The 19,710-nt window shown below is 40.8% G+C and overlaps 1 pseudogene; it reads left to right on the top strand.

The window, feature by feature from the left end:
- The first annotated feature begins 400 nt into the window (after positions 1-400).
- Positions 401-520, top strand: LOC116219419 (annotated as a pseudogene).
- Positions 521-19,710: the final 19,190 nt, after the last annotated feature.

Raw genomic sequence — 19,710 nt, 5'->3', positions numbered from 1 at the left:
CAAATGAGTGTGAACAGGAGCAGACCGCGATATAGAGAAGAGAGCCAAGGGGAGAAGGCCAATGATGAGCCCAACACGCATAAGAAGGAAACAAGCATAAAGAGAGAGAGGGAGATGGAGAGGGAGATGGAGATGGAGAGAGAGAGATGAGAGAGAGAGAGAGAGAGGGGCGGGGAGAGGGAGAGGGAGTGAAGGAGAGGGAGTGGAGGAGAGGGAGAGGGAGAGGGAGAGGGAGATGGAGATGGAGAGAGAGAGAGGGAGAGAGAGGGAGAGGGAGATGGAGATGGAGAAGTAGATAGATGAGGTAGAGAGCGAGAGAAGGAGGTAGAGATAGAGAGAGTTTTAGGTAATTAGCCTGCTTAGCATGTAACAGCCTTATCAAATTGCGATAGATGCGACTGCTTGCAGACATACCACACTGAGCACACCCGATCTCGTACGATCTCAGAAGCTAAGCAGTGCTGGGCCTGGTAAGTAGTTGGGTGTGAGACCGCCTGGGAAAGACCAGGTGCTGTAATCAGAAGCTGGGTGGGCCAAACGCTCGCTCAGTGGCTTTACTGGATTACTAAAACAATAGAAAACAAGTATATGCCAAATCCGGTGGAAACTCGGTATCCGATGGCCTATGCTCCACTGGAGTGAGAAGGCAAACAAGCAGCAAAGTATGAAGCAGAAACAGAAACATGAAACAGCCTTAACAAATGATGTGGGAGAGAGACAGACAAGAGAGGGGATGGAGCAAAATAAAGAGAGAGACAGAGAGAGGGAGAGAGAGAGAGAGAGAGAGAGAGAGAGTGGGGAGGATAAAGTCCAACGGGTGGAGGTGTAGTGGAGGATAGAAGTCCAACAGTCTTGAAAGGAGTCCTACAGGGAGCAGATCCAGCAGTCCAAATACCCACAAAGTCCTTAGTGGAAAGGTGCCTAAGGGTAATAGTGGACAGTTCCTCATAATCAATAACACCCTTACATTTACATTTAGTCATTTAGCAGACGCTTTTATCCAAAGCGACTTACAATGTATACACATTTTACATTTACACTGATGGCACACTGCACATCAGGAGCAATTAGGGGTTCAGTGTCTTGCTCAAGGACGCTTCGACAGGGAATTGAACTAGCAACCTTCTGATTACTAAACCACTTCTCTACCTCCTGTACCACTGTCGCCCTGTCTCTAACTTAAGCTGCCAATGTCTACCTGCAAAACTGACTGTGTGTTTTCTCTGTCTCAGGGTTTGTTCTGGTCGTTCTACAGCAAGAGGAATCCGCTTCAAATGTCTGTAAGTGTCCATGAATGCCAAAAAAGTGACTGGGTTTTGGGTTTCAGTTTGTTTGTGTGAAACCTATGGACAGTCATAGGAAAAAAATAAAAAATAATTTCATGACAACATTTCATACAGCAACAGGGACATGTTGTGGCCTTTGTCGTTTGCATATGGGACATCAGATACTAACCTCGTTTTATGACTGTGTTAAATTACCATAGATTTCCATAGAAAACCACAGAACAAAGACCAGTAGTGCGTCAGAGGGTAGTCCTTCTTTTTGGGCTATTTACACCTGTCATTGAAATGTTTGAGATTGTATCTAGATAAGATATGATGTGATTTTAACTCGATTACATTTACAGCTGGTGCTAATATGTGTCTCCAGTGTCCACAATGAGATCCGATTAAGATCTGATCGCTGTGTCCAGCTCACACTCTTTCCGTCTACTTTAACATGCGTTGTTCAGTGATTATGTGATTATGTTCAGTGATTATGTGATTATATTCAGTGTTTATGTGATTATGTTAATGATTATGTGATTATATTCAGTGTTTATGTGATTATGTTAATGATTATGTGATTATATTCAGTGATTATGTGATTATGTTAATGATTATGTGATTATATTCAGTGTTTATGTGATTATGTTCAGTGATTATGTGATTATGTTAATGATTATGTGATTATATTCAGTGTTTATGTGATTATGTTCAGTGGTTATGCCCTCTGCCGCCACTCTTGTAGGTGTTTAGAGAAACATGTATCTGTGTCTTTTATATTATCACACACACACACACACACACACTATCACAAACATTATTATATGTTTAGTATATGTTTAGTATATTGTATTGTATATTTAGTATATTTCGTATAGGTAGTATATATCGTATATTTAGCATATTTTTTGTTTTCTACGGTAGTATAGGTTTATTATGTGCTTCTTATATGTTTAGTATATGTTCAGAGTGTTCATATGTTATGTTATGTTAGGTTGTTGTGCGCCGTCTTGTCACACGAATTTCAGTGCCCAGTCAGACTCTGTGTTGTTCTGTCCATCTGACAGTCTTGAACTTGAACTTGAACTTTTTCATTCCGTCTCTGCATAGATGTTGATAACCGCACAGACCATCCTGCTCTTTGTTTGGAGAATGGATCAGTCTTTTGCACCATCAACACCGAGACATGTTCCTGCACCTGTAACCTAGGCAACGTTTCCATTTCATGGCCCAAGAGCGACCGCACTCCATGTATTGGTGAGCTGGATTGCTTCTCACCACCAGGATACCATTTGCGTGTTTTTCATTTTCATTCAGTTTTGCATTTTCATTTAGCACAGTCTGAATTTTAGTGTCTTTAGATTTCATTTTAATAAAAAACGTTTTTTACTACATTCCTTTTACTCTCATTTTATTATTGCTGAGGTGTTCTAGAATATAATCATAAATGCCACTTTTGCCTCATGGTTTTTAGTTAGGTGAAATATACAAAAATATCAGGCATGGCAGACTACCTAACATAGTAAAAAAAAAAGCCTTGGGGTTGGAAGTGTTAAACCCAGCGTATTTAGGCCCTGAACATTATGTTCTGACCACCATGATACTATTTGCGTGTTATTTTATTCAGCCCATTCTGAATTTCCAAAGACAGCTTATTTTGACCTTAACATTATATGTCATATTTGCAGGCGTTGTTATGCTGATGTATCTCCTCTCTTTCTACGTGGAATTAATTTATGTTCCGTAATCTTTTGCAGATATCAGCACAGGCACAGGTGAACTCTGCAAGGTAAAGATCTCTCTCTCTCTCTCTCTCTCTCTCTCTCTCTTTCACACACACACACGCACGCACGCACGCACACATGCACGCGCACACACACACACACGCGCACACACACACACACACACACACACACACACACATCTATACGACACACAGGGACAGGTGAACTCTGCAAGGTAAAGACAAACTCACTGCCCTCCACCAGGGGTGCATCGCATCTAATTTAACTCCCCGGGGACTATTTTTAGGTAGCCTGACATGCCTTGATGTTTTTGTATATTTCCTCTAACCAAAAACATTGATGCACAAGTGGCATATATGTAGAAGATTAAAGGTTTCTGGGGGTGGTGTTCTTTTTCTGACTCTAGGACAAAAACGCACAGAGCTTTAAAGGCATATTGACAACAAGAACAAACATTTAAAGACTAACCGACTTTCCCGTCCATGTATTGCATCTAATTTAACAAACACAAACCAGTTAGAATGACACTTGAATCAAGGACCTTTCTCCTCAGTGGTGGAAGGAGCTTGATGATTAAATGGTACCCAGATTTAGCAGGTTGCAGGTGCTGTTGCCTTGGTAACAAACAAAAGGCTGTACTTACGATAGATTCCGCCTGGGCCTGAGTAGGCCCCCCAGTCTCGACATGATGTGACCTTTCAGGCTTGAGGTCATGGTGAGCTGTCGTTGTTGGTCTATAGGCTGTTTCAGCTTTCTTGGACGGCTTGGGTGACTTTTTGAACACCACGTCTGCAACTGTGGAGAGAGAACGGCTGGTGAGGTCTGGGGATGCTGTGATTCAGGCCACTGGTGAGTGTGTGTGTGTGTGTGTGTGTGCGTACACTACGCCATGTGAAACCCTATGGAATCAGCATATGCCAACTTATCAATCTTACCTGTGACTTACATGTAGTAAACGTATAAGCTACATTCAAAAACCCAGTTCTGTGCAGTGCTAACCTAAGGAAGCATTTTACCCTATTGCTAAACCTACTGTAAGCTGAGTGAATGTGTGTTCATCAGTTGCATTAGTCACGCTGAGTCTGACAGCATTTTTCTCAGCATCTCAGGGAGGCAAGTTTTCAATTTTTGTTCGTTATTTCTAGAAGTGGCTATCTTTACCCTCGAACCAACGGTGATTTTTTTTTAAATCCGAAAGATCAGTATTGCTGGGGATTCTGTAGACATCAGCCTCCTAGATTTTTGTAAGGAACAACACCAGTAATGCACCATATACCGTTAACTCACTCACTTCTGCTATGATCTGTAGGGACAAAGGGACGCTTCTAATTCTTTATTTTTCTCTCCCTTTTTTCTCTCTCCACTTTTTCAAACGTTTGTGTTCCCTCTCTATGTCTCTCAATTTCTCTCTTTTCATCTCTCTTTCTTTCTCCCTCTCTATCTCACTCTCTCTCTCTCTCTCTCTCTCTCTCTCTCTCTCTCTCTCTCCTTTCCACTGTTGTCACAGACTGGCCCTTACTGAAGTGCACGTGGAACGTTCTGGAACCCAACATCCATGCAGAGGTCAGAGGTCAAGGCCTTTATATCAGACGTCTTGTCAGTCACTCCTAAATCAGTTTACCCCCAGCTTCCAAATCCAAATAAAATCACTGTACTACACAGCAAATTAAGTTACCAATTAAAGGCAAGGTTTTAGGTTTTAGTACTTAGTGAGGTTTTTTTTTTAGAAACATATGAAATCATTAGAAATCATAAAACAATGAACTAAATTATAATATCTCATTGATGTGAATTGTTTCTTATATGTATTGGGAGTAATATCCTGTGTCGTATCATTTTGTAGAGCCCACCTCTGGAAGTCCTGTGTCCCTGCGTTCTCCGGAAGTGGAACATTAAAGTTTGTAATGTCACAGACACTAACTTCACCTGCGTTCTCCGGAGGTGGAACGTCAAAGGTTGTAATGTCACAGACACTAACTTCACCTGCGTGATGACACCAGAGGTCCATCCATCCACCTTTGCTCTGATCATGCAAACAAATGGACCTCTACAGGTGAGAGTCTCACCGCCCATAGTGTCATGCATGACAAACCAACAACCAACAACCCTTGGCACTAGTAGAACTGCATGACTTCCACAGTACCTAAATGGATATGTTTTTGTCTACTGTATTTTCCCAACCGTTAACTGCACTGTATATAAACCACATTACAGTACTGTATGTGATTTTTATGAAACAAGCCTGTCCGTGCACCCGTGAATTAGCCGCGGTTTATTCAACCTAGCATCATAGGGACACAAACTTAATGTTATGTCATTGCGGTGCAAGCGTTACTAGCCATTTCATAGTAGTAGGAAGTAGGTATGGATATTTCAATGCGGAAATACAAAAATACCCCTCCCACACACGTGCACACACACACACACACGTGCACACACACACAGAGTGGGGGAAAGTGAGAGGGAGAGGGAGAGAGGGAGTGGGGGAAAGAGAGAGGGAGAGAGAGAGAGGGAGTGAAAGAGGGATGAGAGGGAGAGAGAGAGTGGGGGAAAGAGGGAGGGAGAGGGAGAGAGAGAGAGAGAGTGGGGGAAGGACAGAGAGAAATGGAGAGAGGGAGAAAGAGTAAAGAGAGTGTGGGAAAAGAGAGAGGGAGTGGGAGAAAGAGAGAGAGAGTGGGGGAAAGAGAGAGGGAGTGGGGGAAAAGAGAGAGGGAGTGGGAGAAAGAGTAAAGAGAGTGTGGGAAAAGAGAGAGGGAGTGGGAGAAAGAGAGAGAGAGTGGGGGAAAGAGAGAGGGAGTGGGGGAAAAGAGAGAGGGAGTGGGAGAAAGAGTAAAGAGAGTGCCTTTTATTTTATAACATTTGTGTTCGTTCCTAGCCTTAAGAAACTGAAAGTGACAGACGTTTTGATGTTGTATTTCAGAACAACGAATCTTTGCGGTTGTTTGACACCATCGTCATGCCATTCGGGTTGCTCTTCCTCGCCCTCGCCATCTTGACCTTTGCCCTCTGCCGGCGAACCATTGCGGTGAACACAGCACGTCTCAACCTCTGCGTTTGTCTGTTCTTCGCTCAGCTTCTCTTCCTCCTCACCCAGAAGTTCCTCCACCTCATCCACCGCCACAAGGTCCTCTGACCACCACAAAGTGTGTGTCTGTGTGTATGTGTGTGTGTGTGTATGTGTGTGTGTCTGTGTGTGTGTGTGTATGTGACAGTGTGTGTGTGTTTGTCTGTCTGTGTGTGTGTGTGTGTGTCTGTGTGTGTGTGTGTGACTGAGTGTGTGTGTGTGACTGAGTCTGCATATTTGTTTGTGTGTGTGTGTGTGTGTGTGTCAGTGTGACTGAGTGTGCATATGTGTGTGTGTGACTGTGTGTGTGTGTGTGTGTGTGACTGAGTGTGCATATGTGTGTGTGTGTGTGTGTGTGTGTGTGTGTGTGTGTGTGTGTGTGTGTGTGTGTGTGTGACTGAGTGTGTGTGTGTGACTGAGTCTGCATATTTGTTTGTGTGTGTGTGTGTGTGTGTGTGTGTGTGTGTGTGTCAGTGTGACTGAGTGTGTGTGTGTGTATGTTATATTTTATTGTTATGCATATTACAGTCTAATCTTATATTCTTATATTAATACAGTTTATTTTATTTTCAATATTATCCAATTTATTCGTGTATTGGCTTCCATGGCGAGGACATATACAGGATGTGTCTGTGTTTGAAGGTGCTGTGTGTGTGTGTGTGTGTGTGTGTGTGTGTGTGTGTGTGTGTGTGTGTGTGTGTGTGTGTGACTGAGTGTGCATATGTGTGTGTGTGTGTGTGTGACTGAGTGTGCATATGTGTGTGTGTGTGTGTGACTGAGTATGCATACAGTGGGGAAAATAAGTATTTGAACCCCTGCCGATTTCGCAAGTTTGACCACTTGCAAAGAAATGTGTGATCTATAATTGTAATAGTAGGTGTATTTTAACAGTGAGAAACAGAATATCAACAAAAAAATCCAGAAAACTGCATTTTATACTATTTATGACTTAATTTGCATTTGATGCAGAAAATAAGTATTTGAACCCCTAGCAAAACATGACTTAGCACTTGGTGGAATAACCCTTGTTGGCAAGCACAGACGTCAGACTTTTCTTGTAGTTGGTCACCAGGTTTACACACATCTCAGGAGGGATTTTGGTCCACTCCTCTTTGCAGATCCTCTCCAAATCCTTAAGGTTGCGTTTTCAATGGGAGGGAATGAGGGAATGAGGTTCAAGCCCAATATTCCACGTTACATGGCCCCATCCATAGTCCCCTCGATGCAGTGGAGTCGTCCTGTACCCTTGGCAGAGAAACAGCCCCAAAGCATAATGTTTCCACCTCCATGCTTGACGGTGGGGATGGTGTCATATTCAGCATTCTTCCCCCTCCAAACGCGGCAAGTCGAGTTGATGCCAAAGAGCTTGATTTTGGTCTCATCTGACCTGAAACTTAAGATGGCCCTGTACATGTGCTTCCTTGAGCAGGGGGACCTTGCGAGTGCTGCAGTACTTCAAACCATTACGGCGTAGTGTGTTGCCAATAGTTTTCCTGGTGACTGTGGTCCCAGCTGCCTTGAGATAATTCACAAGCTCCCCCTGTGTAGTTCTGGGGTTATTCTGCACCTTTCGGATGATCACCGATACCACACGAGGGGATAGCTTGCATGGAGCCCCAGACCTAGAGCGATTGACAGTTGTTTGGTGTTGCTTCCATTAACGAATAATCGCACCAATAGTTGTCTGCTTCTCACCAAGCTGCATGCCGATGGTTTTGTAACCCATTCCAGCCTTGTGCAGGTCTACAATCTTATCTCTGACGTCCTTGGTCAACTCTTTGGTCTTGCCCATGGTGGTGAGGTTGAAGGTGTGAAGTATGATTCTTTGGACAGGTTTCTTTTATACACGTCACCAGTTGAGATCAGGTGTACCTTGTTAGGCCTAATGAGGACTAATCTGTGTGCTTCTTGGGCACATAACTGGTCATTGGGAGCCATAATTCTTGCTGTTTGCTTGGGGGTTCAAATACTTATTTTCTACATCAAATACAAATAAAGTCATAAGTGTTTGTGTCTGTTATAGTTGCAGTTGTTGTGCAGTGTCCTGTCCGGGTCCCTGCAGTTCCTCTACCTGTGTGCCTTCACCTGGATGCACCTGGAGGCCGTGACGCTCTACCTGCTGATACGGAAGCTCAAGGAGCTCCGCGCCCACAGGGTTCACGCCCCCCACTGGGCCTGCCTGCACCTGATTGGCTACGGGGCTCCTGTCCTGGTGGTTGCCATGGCAGCGGGGCTGATGCCTGATGGCTACGGCAGCGAGGAGTGAGTAACTCGGGGCAACAAGGACGTTTATTTTTTATGTTTGTTATTGTTTATCTAGTTTATCTACTATATGTTAATCTTATCTTCTTAAATAATCTTACATTTTATTATTATTTATCTTTTATTCTGGTGTATATAGTACATTTTAATGTTATCTTCAGTTTTCAACCGGGGGTCCGTGGCCCCCTGATGGTCCGCGACGGCATTGCAGGGGGTCCGCGACATGAGCCTATGTTTATCAGTTCACCATTGAATTTTTGTATTTTTATAAATTCGCTTTGATATTTCAATACATTTCCAGATTACTCTTGAATATCTTGAAAAATATCGAAGAAATGACACTGACAAGTGGCAGAATATGTGCGCGGGGGGAGGGGCCGTGGCGACGGCGGTTAGGGATCTACCCTGATAACTGCATATATTTAAGTGATATAGCCAGAATATCTGTGCAGGGGGAGGGGGCGTGGCGAAGGCGGTTAGGGATCTACCCTGATAACTGCATATATTTAAGTGATATAGCCAGAATATCTGTGCAGGGGGAGGGGGCGTGGCGGCGGCAGTTACAAACGCGCACGTGCATGCAGGCACATCAGTGGGCCGCAAATTACTTTCTAGTCAGAATGGTGGTCCCTGGGACAAAACCAGTTGACAACCCCTGATCTAGTACATTTTTTTCATGTTATATTTTATTATTATGCATATTACAGTCTAATCTTATATTCTTATATTAATGCAGTTTATTTTATTTTCAATATTATCCAATTTATTCGTGTATTGGCTTCCATGGCGAGGACATATACAGGATGTGTCTGTGTTTGAAGGTGCTGTGTGTGTGTGTGTGTGTGTGTGTGTGTGTGTGTGTGTGTCTGTGTTTGTAGGTGCTGGCTGAAGGCAGACAGGGGATTCACATGGAGTTTCATTGGTCCTGTGATCTTCATCCTCACGGTGAAAACCTGTTTAGTTTGCTTGTGTTAGATGTTGTCTTTATTGTATTTTTGTGTTGTTAGATGTTTATTTACTTTTATTATATTAGTGTTTTTATACGTTGTCCCTCATGGCACCAACAGGAACTGCGCTCCAAATTCTGTTGTATGCAAAGACATACAATGACGATAAAGGCTTTCAATTCAATTTAGTGGTCTGTTGTATTACATTACAATTTTAAAGTAACACTATGGAGTTTCTGGAACCACCAGGTAGGGGGCGACATTCTGCTGGACTGTTCAGTAACTTATTTGCTGTCTTGCTTTGTCTTGTGTTGCACTTGCTTGCTTGATGTTTGACTGTTAGGAAAGTTGTTGACTCGCTAGTTTGTCATAAACAAAGTAAGCAAATTTCAACAGGTTTCGCTAAATTTAGCTGCTATCAAGACATCTAGTTGACGATCTTAGCAAGCTTGTTATAACATGCTTTGACATTTATGCAAGTAATAAGTGCTCTTGCGTCAACTTCTTTGTAATGTTATTGTGATAGATACTGTATGTTGGCTAGCTTGCCAACAACTTTCCTAACACAGTCAAACATCAAGCAAGTGCAACACAAGAAGTTGAGCCTATGTTGGGCTTAAAGTAAGACTATGGAGTTTCTGGAAAGCAAGACAGCAAATAAGTTACTGAATAGTCCAGCAGAAAGTAGCCCCCTACCTGGCGGCTCGAGAAACTCCATAGTGTTACTTTAAGCCCAACATAGGCTCAACTTAATATTTCATATTCCTTCATATTCTTGCTTCTTTCCAGTGGAACACCATCCTCTTCCTCGCCATCTTCATTAGCCTGACCTCCACCCTGGCTGAGGCGAGCAATGACCTCTACAAGATTAAAGAGACCAAGTAAGGACACTTATCAGAATCACTCCTGCCCTAACTTAGGTGAAATTTGACCTCTGCAAGATTAAAGAGGCCAACTAAGAGTAGCCGAGATGAGTTGTCCCGGCCTATATTAGGCAACTATGACCTTTGACCTTTGACCTTTGCGACATTAGCTACACAAAGTAAGAGTTCCCATACAGATTTACCCCCCGATCTAACATAGGTAAACTATCATTCCAACAATACAGACCAAGTATAAGCAAGCAGACTACCCTCAGCCAAACATAATGCTGAAGACTGAACAAACCAAGTAAGGGTGTCCATGCAAATGTGAGGTGATCTGAGTAATTTAATTTGTGGGAGTGAGGATTTCTAAATTGACGTGAATGCAGAAATCGTCACAGTTACGGTGAAAATATCAAAACGGATGGAAACATGATGGCAAGTGATGGCTCCACCCAGATAAAAAAGCCCCGTTTTTTACACCTCTGGTCCTCTCTACAACATGTCCTCCTCTTTGCAGGGTACTGGTGATCAAAACCTCTTATCAGTTCATTGCCCTCGGGTGCCCCTGGATCCTGGGCCTCTTCGCCTCCTCGAGCGACTTTGTGGAGACTCTCTTCCTCTACCTCACCTCCCAACAGGGCACCTTCATCTTCCTCATCCACTGTGTGCTCAACGAAGGGGTCCGTCTGCTCTATTTCATGCAACTTATGTGTTGTCTGTCTGTCTGTCTGTCTGTCTGTCTCTATGTCTATCTATCTACCTACCTATCTGTCTGTCTGTCTGTCTGTCTGTCTCTATGTCTATCTATCTATCTACCTATCTGTCTGTCTGTCTGTCTGTCTGTCTGTCTGTCTGTCTGTCTCTATGTCTATCTGTCTGTCTGTCTGTCTGTCTGTCTGTCTCTATGTCTATCTATCTATCTACCTATCTGTCTGTCTGTCTGTCTGTCTGTCTCTATGTCTATCTATCTATCTATCTATCTATCTATCTATCTATCTGTCTGTCTGTCTCTATGTCTATCTATCTACCTACCTATCTGTCTGTCTGTCTGTCTGTCTGTCTCTATGTCTATCTATCTATCTACCTATCTGTCTGTCTGTCTGTCTGTCTGTCTGTCTGTCTGTCTGTCTCTATGTCTATCTGTCTGTCTGTCTGTCTGTCTGTCTGTCTGTCTCTATGTCTGTCTGTCTGTCTGTCTGTCTGTCTGTCTGTCTGTCTGTCTGTCTGTCTGTCTCTATGTCTATCTATCTATCTATCTATCTATCTGTCTGTCTGTCTGTCTGTCTGTCTGTCTGTCTGTGTCTGTCTGTCTGTCTGTCTGTCTGTCTGTCTCTATGTCTGTCTGTCTGTCTGTCTGTCTGTCTCTATGTCTGTCTGTCTGTCTGTCTGTCTGTCTCTATGTCTGTCTGTCTGTCTGTCTGTCTGTCTGTCTGTCTCTATGTCTATCTATCTACCTACCTATCTGTCTGTCTGTCTGTCTGTCTCTATGTCTATCTATCTACCTACCTATCTGTCTGTCTGTCTGTCTGTCTGTCTCTATGTCTATCTATCTATATATCTACCTATCTGTCTGTCTGTCTGTCTGTCTGTCTGTCTGTCTCTATGTCTGTCTGTCTGTCTGTCTGTCTGTGTCGGTCGGTCTGTCTGTCTGTCTCTATGTCTATCTATCTATCTATCTCTCTGTCTGTCTGTCTGTCTGTGTCTGTCTGTCTCTCTGCCTGTCTGTCTATCTATCTATCTATCTATCTATCTATCTATCTATCTATCTATGTATTTATCTCTCTCTCTCTCTCTCTCTCTATATATATATATATATATATATATATATATCTGTCTGTCTGTCTGTATGTCTGTTTGTCTGTCTCTGTCTCTGTCTGTCTCTGTCTGTCTGTCTATTTATCCAGAGACAATGGGAACAACCAAAACATTCACTGCATTTGTGATTTCTAAACCAACCACGCCTCCTAAAATGAAGAGTATTAGCATAGAATTTGCTAGAAGCTACAGGTACAGCCCTGTTTTCTTTTAATATAGATATTACACATTTTTAACCAGAGTTTATTTAGAAGTTGTTTGTTGGTTGTTTGTTGACTGAAAGAGAGAGAGAGAGATTGAAAGCGAAAGAGAGAGATAGAAGACATGAAAGAGATGGGGAGCTTAGATATTTAGAGAGAAAGTGACGTGAGCGAGTGAAAAAAACAGTTTATTTAGAAGTTATTTGTTTGTTGACTGCCTAGTCAACTCACCAATTTGTGTGTGTTTTCAGGTCCGACAGCAGTTACGGATATGGGGGCGGAAACTATGGTCAGCCTGCAAACAAGTCACATCAAGAAAGGAAAAATGTGCAGTCTTTTTCAAAAACAGCAATGTATGTGACAGATGCTAGCTAGCTTTATGTAAAGAGCTTTGTAATAATGTATGTGACTGGTGCTAACTAGCTTCTTGTAGAAAGCTTTGTAATAATGAATGTGAGAGATGCTAACTAGCTTCTTGTAGAAAGCTTTGTAATAATGAATGCGAGAGATGCTAACTAGCTTCTTGTAGAGAGCTTTGTAATAATGTATGTGACAGATGCTAACTAGCTTCTTGTAGAGAGCTTTGTAATAATGAATGTGAGAGATGCTAACTAGTTTCTTGTAGAGAGCTTTGTAATAATGAATGTGAGAGATGCTAACTAGTTTCTTGTAGAGAGCTTTGTAATAATGAATGCGAGAGATGCTAACTAGCTTCTTGTAGAGAGCTTTGTAATAATGTATGTGACAGATGCTAACTAGCTTCTTGTAGAGAGCTTTGTAATAATGAATGTGAGAGATGCTAACTAGTTTCTTGTAGAGAGCTTTGTAATAATGAATGTGAGAGATGCTAACTAGTTTCTTGTAGAGAGCTTTGTAATAATGTATGTGACAGATGTTAACTAGCTTCTTGTAGAAAGCTTCATAATAACGAATGTGACAGATGCTAACTAGCTTCTTGTAAAGAGCTTTGTAATAATGAATGTGAGAGATGCTAACTAGCTTCTTGTAGAGAGCTTTGTAATAATGTATGTGACAGATGCTAACTAGCTTCTTGTAGAGAGCTTTGTAATAATGTATGTGACAGATGCTAACTAGCTTCTTGTAGAGAGCTTTGTAATAATGAATGTGAGAGATGCTAACTAGTTTCTTGTAGAGAGCTTTGTAATAATGAATGTGAGAGATGCTAACTAGTTTCTTGTAGAGAGCTTTGTAATAATGAATGCGAGAGATGCTAACTAGCTTCTTGTAGAGAGCTTTGTAATAATGTATGTGACAGATGCTAACTAGCTTCTTGTAGAGAGCTTTGTAATAATGAATGTGAGAGATGCTAACTAGTTTCTTGTAGAGAGCTTTGTAATAATGAATGTGAGAGATGCTAACTAGTTTCTTGTAGAGAGCTTTGTAATAATGAATGTGAGAGATGCTAACTAGTTTCTTGTAGAGAGCTTTGTAATAATGTATGTGACTGGTGCTAACTAGCTTCCTGTAGAGAGCTTTGTATTAATGAATGTGACAGATGTTAACTAGCTTCTTGTAGAAAGCTTCATGATAATGTATGTGACAGATGCTAACTAGCTTCTTGTAAAGAGCTTTGTAATAATGAATGTGACTGGTGCTAACTAGCTTATTGAGGAAAGCTTCATAACATTTCCTATGAAAAACCTGTGTCACATTATGAACACATCTGTAAGGCCTTTTTACATATAACACATATTTAAAGTGCATTAGTAGCTCAATGTCTTTTTGACCTTGTGTGGAATTCAAATTGGTTGTTTGTTATTTTGCTGTAGTTGTCATTATCATTTTTTCATTAGTACTACAAAAAAGAAAAAAAAACAATACAAACACTCCACATAGTTCCAGACTTGTAGCTTTGGCTAAAATGAGAGAGAGAATCTGTGTCTTTATTCTGGCCTGCTCTGTTCTCCGTCTGTGTGTGATGGCTTGCATTACTGTAGATCATAGCGTCATGAGTCATATAATTTGTTAAATTAGATAGAGAAAGAAAGAGAGAAAGAGAGAGAGAGAGAGAGAGAGAGAGTTTAAAAAAACCTCAATGTGGTGTAAACGCCCTTCAGTATATCATGGGCTCGGGCACTAGGGGACAGTAGTGGAAACGCCCCTCAGTACATCATGGGTTCATGGGTACGTTCTACACCACAGCTATGGAAGTTTCCCATGAGCTCCAACCTACCTGGAAGCCAATCGAGAGCATGAACACACCTAATATAGCCAATCGAGAGCATAAACACACCCAATATAGCCAATCGAGAGCATGAACACACCCAATATAGCCAATAGAGAGCATAAACACACCCAATATAGCCAATCGAGAGCATAAACACACCCAAAACAGCCAATCGAGAGCATAAACACACCCAATATAGCCAATCGAGAGCATGAACACACCCAAAATAGCCAATCGAGAGCATAAACACACCCAAAATAGCCAATCGAGAGCATGAACACACCCAATATAGCCAATAGAGAGCATAAACACACCCAATATAGCCAATCGAGAGCATGAACACACCCAATATAGCCAATCGAGAGCATGAACACATGCAAATTCCTCGCATTTGGAGGTGTAAAAGAGATCATCATCTACTTTAGGTGCAGGATTTATAAGGCTGTCTATTGTTGAAAAGAGGACCCTGGAATTGTTAGAATTTGTAGGTATCAAATTAGAGAAATGATCCTTCCTAGCATTTCGTATTGCTTTATTAAAGACTGAAAGTTGATCCTTAAAGATATCAAGGTGGAACTGTAGCTTGGTCTTTCTCCATGTACTCTCAGACCTTCTGCAGTTCCTCATTTCTCCATGGAGCTTTTTGTTTGGCTAAAACCTTTTTTTGCTTCAATGGTGCTACAGAGTCAAGTGCTGTCCTTAATTTTGTATTTAGAGTAGTTACTAGATCATTAACACATGATGGCCCCGCATCTGGGGTTTTTGTACTAGTTATGTTCATCATTACTTTGAAATTCTCAGCTGCTGCAGAGTTAACCCTTTGATACACAACATGGGTCAAAAGTGACCCGACTGAGTTTTAATTGTAAATATCTTTGCAATAAATTCATTTAATCATTCAGAATTCCAGGTATTCCTCAATTAACTTGTTTTTGATCATCACAAATTCTTATTTTCATTTTTCCTTTCTTACTTTTTTAATAAAAATCATTTTTGTATCACTACCCTTCTAAGACACAACATGGGTCAAAAATGACCCGTATTGACTTTTAATGTTATTTCATGCATGGCTGAGTGTTTCTTTGCTATATCCTTTAAAATCTAATTATTTATCCATTTAATATTAAATGTATTCATTAAATATCTTGTTTTTGATTACCATAAATAATTATTTTCATTTTCCCTGTCTTAATTTTTTAACTAAAATAGTTTTTGTATTACTACATGAAGTTTACACACATGGGTCAAAAATGGGTTTAAAAAAAAAGACTATAAAAATTATTTTGCTAAAAAATAAATGCACTATGGAATTTTATTGGAACCTTTGATAGGAACCTTTGATTTGTAAATGTTTGCAACATGGACAACTTTTCACATGCCACACTTCACAACTCAACGGGCTGCTTTTGCACATCTGATTCATGTAAGTATTACTTTACAATTGTTTTACCTAAGAAAATTTGATATCTTGTGAAAGATAACTGCACATTATATTTGAACATTACTTAACCTTGACATTTATTACTAGTGAGAAAGAGAAATGTGTCCAATATTATTAGCTAGCTGTTGACATATTCTATTCTAGCTAACGTTAGTTAGGTCAACATTTTGACATACATGTTGACATATTCTATTCTAGGTAGCTAATGTAAGCTAGGCCAACAAAATAAAACTTGAAAAAGAACAGTATATTGTATACTTGATCAACTGATAGTTGAAAATATTATTTTGATTTTCTTTATCCACAGTTTTAGTATGGCTGGTCGCAGTCATTCCAGATTTACGGCTGAAATGGTCAGAGAGATGCTTCATGAAGAACAGGATGAGGAAGATGAATCAATTCTTATTCCTGATTCTAAGTCTGACATATCTGATGCTGATGACCTAGACTATGTGCCACAGGGTCAAGCTGGAGTTTTGGGCTTGTCTAGGACTCCAGCTCTCCTAGATGAAGAACACTCCTTTGATGAAATAGAAGACTCGCCTGACGAGTCCTCTGAAGAGGAAACTCAGACCCAGACCAATAGACTAAGTAGAAAGGGGTCTTACTGGAATGAGCATCCCCCCCTTCAGGGCAGAGCAAGAAGCCACAACATCCTGAGGAGCTGCCCAGGATCTGCATCTGGTTCAAGAACTGTTTCACCGAAAGATGCCTGGGATCTGTTTATCAGTGACAACATTATTGAAAATGCACCAACTTAGAGGGACGAAGAGCAGCAGCAGCAAAAGAGAAAGAGTGGAGATGCATCGACAAAGAGGAATTCATGGCCTTTATTGGTTTGAACCTCCTTGCAGGGGGGGGGGCAAGAACTGGGTGAGCTATGTACCGAAAAAGGGGAAGGCTGTTGTCCTCTTGAGCACCATGCATGAGGACAGAGCAGTGGATGACAACAGTGTGAAGAAGAAATCAGAAGTGATCCAGTACTATAACCAAACAAAATCAGGAGTGGACACAATGGATCAGATGGTTCACACCTACACATGAAAGCAGAGAACACAGAGGTGGCCCGTGGTGCTCTGGCACAATGTGCTGGATGTTGCCGCCCTCAATGCCTACACCAACTTCACTGCATTACATGGGTGGTGTGACCAATGCACGGCGGCTATTCATCAAGGAGCTGGGCAAAGAGCTTGTCTTGTTCTTGTTCTTAAAGAGGCGCATGGAGGGCATGCCCCACCTCCAAAAGCATACTACAGAGGCAATAGGGGGATGTGGGATCAAAAAAACTAAACGCAGCCACCACCCAGCCACAGGAGGACATCATACAGGAGGGCCAAGTGAAGAGGAAGAGGTGCAAGATCTGCCCAGCTGCCAAAGACCGAAAAGCCAGCAGCTGGCATAAGTTTTCTTTTATTTTATTCATTAATTTTGTTTACTACAGTTACACTACAGATACACTAACAGTTCAATATCAGTGTTATCGGTTGTATGGTGTATGTTATGTGTGAGTGTGACAAAGTGACAAATAAACATTTTAAATGTTAAATGTATTATTGTTTGGTCCAAATCACTGCTAAAATAATAATAATAATAAAAAAACATTATTATAGTATGTCTATTTTTCATTTTTATCACACTTGCATTCATGGGTCATTTTTGACCCATGTGTGTAAACTTGATGTAATAATACAAAAAACATTTTAGTTCATAAATTAAGAAAGGAAAAAAGAAAAATATGATTTGTGGTAATCAAAAACAAGATATTCAATGAATACTTGTAATATTAAATGATGAAATAAATAGATTTTCAAAAATATAGCAAAAAAATATAATTTTTTTATGAAATAACATTAAAAGTCAATACGGGTCATTTTTGACCCATGTTGTGTCTTAGAAGGGGTTTGCATAGCTTGTGTATCAAAGGGTTAAGATAGCGTGTCTTAATAAAACATTCAGCACTATTTCTAACTTTAGGTACCAGTGCTGTAAAGAAAATTCACAGACACCCTAACTCCAGACCCACCTACTCATGCCTTACCCGTCACAGACACCCTAACTCCAGACCCACCTACTCATGCCTTACCTGTCACAGGCACCCTAACTCCAGGCTCACCTACCCATGCCTTACCTGTGATATTAGCAGTGGTGGAATGTAACAAAGTATTTTTACTTTACTTAAGTACATTTTTACGTATCTGTACTTCACCTAAGTACAAATAATAGTGCATACTTTTTACTTTTACTCCATTACATTTTTTAGCTATTATCTATACTTTTACTCCGCTACATTTCTACAATATGTGCTGTTACTCGTTACATTTTATGAACATAGATTCGCCAAAATGTTGCCTACACAAAACTATGGATTGCGTTGCTGTTTTGGAGGTTTAAACCAATCAGGTGGCTCTATCAACTCCAATGATATCAGAGTGCGCGTTTGGCAGCAGCACTAGCGGTAGCTTTGCCTGTTATAGTTGAACATTCAGCCTGACTACTGCCTATTCAACATGGATCCAGAGTCGGCCTGAACTGAGCCCTCTGATATGAGCCACCCTTGGCCCTATTTAAAAGATATGTTCGAGTTCAAAGGCCCCAAGAATGACTCCTGGAGGTTTCAATGCGTTTCCTGTCTCCCTCAAAAAAAGGAGTTGCTAGCCTTCAATAATTCGCCCTCAAATTTAAAGTAGCATATTGAGGTAAGCAGAGTGATTGCTATGCAAAGTTAATGTCCCTGACTTTTGAATATTGATATATGTATTTAATTCGTTTACTGACATGATATTATAATGTTATCTAGCGAAATGCATGTTGACAAACAGCAATAGCATCAAAAAAACATGATTGGACCTTCATTATATATTTAACGTAGTGGTACGATAAAGCTGGTAGGTTAGCTATGTCAAGCTAGCGTGCCTTGTTCTGTCCAGTTTTACAATCACATTTGTTTTTCATGTTCCATGTTTCCCTTTTTTACACGTTTACAATTAAATAAAAGATTTAAAGATATCACATGGTGTCTTTATTGGTTTGGTATTAACTTTGCAAATAATCCCTGGTAGATAACTTGTCATCCGCAGAATTGTAAGATATAGTGTGAACAGTATTACAGATGGTAGGCACAATAAGTACACCAACCTTTCCAATTAACAAATGTTGTTGCTTATAATTATTACTAGTAGTGACATCTGTAGAGGCATTTATTACCAGTAGCTATTTATTTATCAAAATGGCACAGCCTAGACATTGAGAGACAACCCATTGCGTGAGTACTTTTACTTTGAACACTTAAAGTAAATTTAAAAGTAAGTACTTTTTACTTTTACTTAAGTAGGATTGTTGATGTAGTACTTTTACTTTTACTTTTACTTTTATCTTCCTGGGTACTTGTACTTTTACTTAAGTACTAAACTTCAGTACTTCCTCCACCACTGGATATTAGTTGTAATCCTGAACCGATAGACTCCTGTGTCTGATGTGGACAAGGCCGACAGTTTCAGGGTGCAGTTGCGGAAAGCATCCCCCAAATAGTGCAGTCAATTTCAGTAGCGCTCCTCCACAGACCTATCAGAGGGAGCATTATTGAACCTGGAAGTGTCTGACCTTGAGGCCTTCAGGGTAGGAGAACTCACATGACAGGACCACAGTGGACCCTTCAAGAACACAAATGCTCCTCTGACCATATTCAACACCCCATCTCTGACCTATGGTTCCTAATGAGACCCCCAGATAAGAAGAGTGAACAAACAAACACTATATAGCACTTTGCTATAGTAATCCATTTCTCATAGCGCACACAGACATATCGTATCTTTTTTCAAAAATCTCACTTATGTGTTGCCAGTTTCCTTAATGGTCATCCTGATCATGCTATTATGCTCTATTATGCTCATAAACCTTTCAAATCATGCACACAT

Source organism: Clupea harengus, chromosome 24 (genome assembly GCF_900700415.2).
Source record: "Clupea harengus chromosome 24, Ch_v2.0.2, whole genome shotgun sequence".
Classification (NCBI taxonomy): Eukaryota; Metazoa; Chordata; class Actinopteri; order Clupeiformes; family Clupeidae; genus Clupea; species Clupea harengus.
The sequence above is the reverse complement of the archived record's forward strand: the minus strand, read 5'-3'. Positions and strand labels throughout refer to the sequence as shown.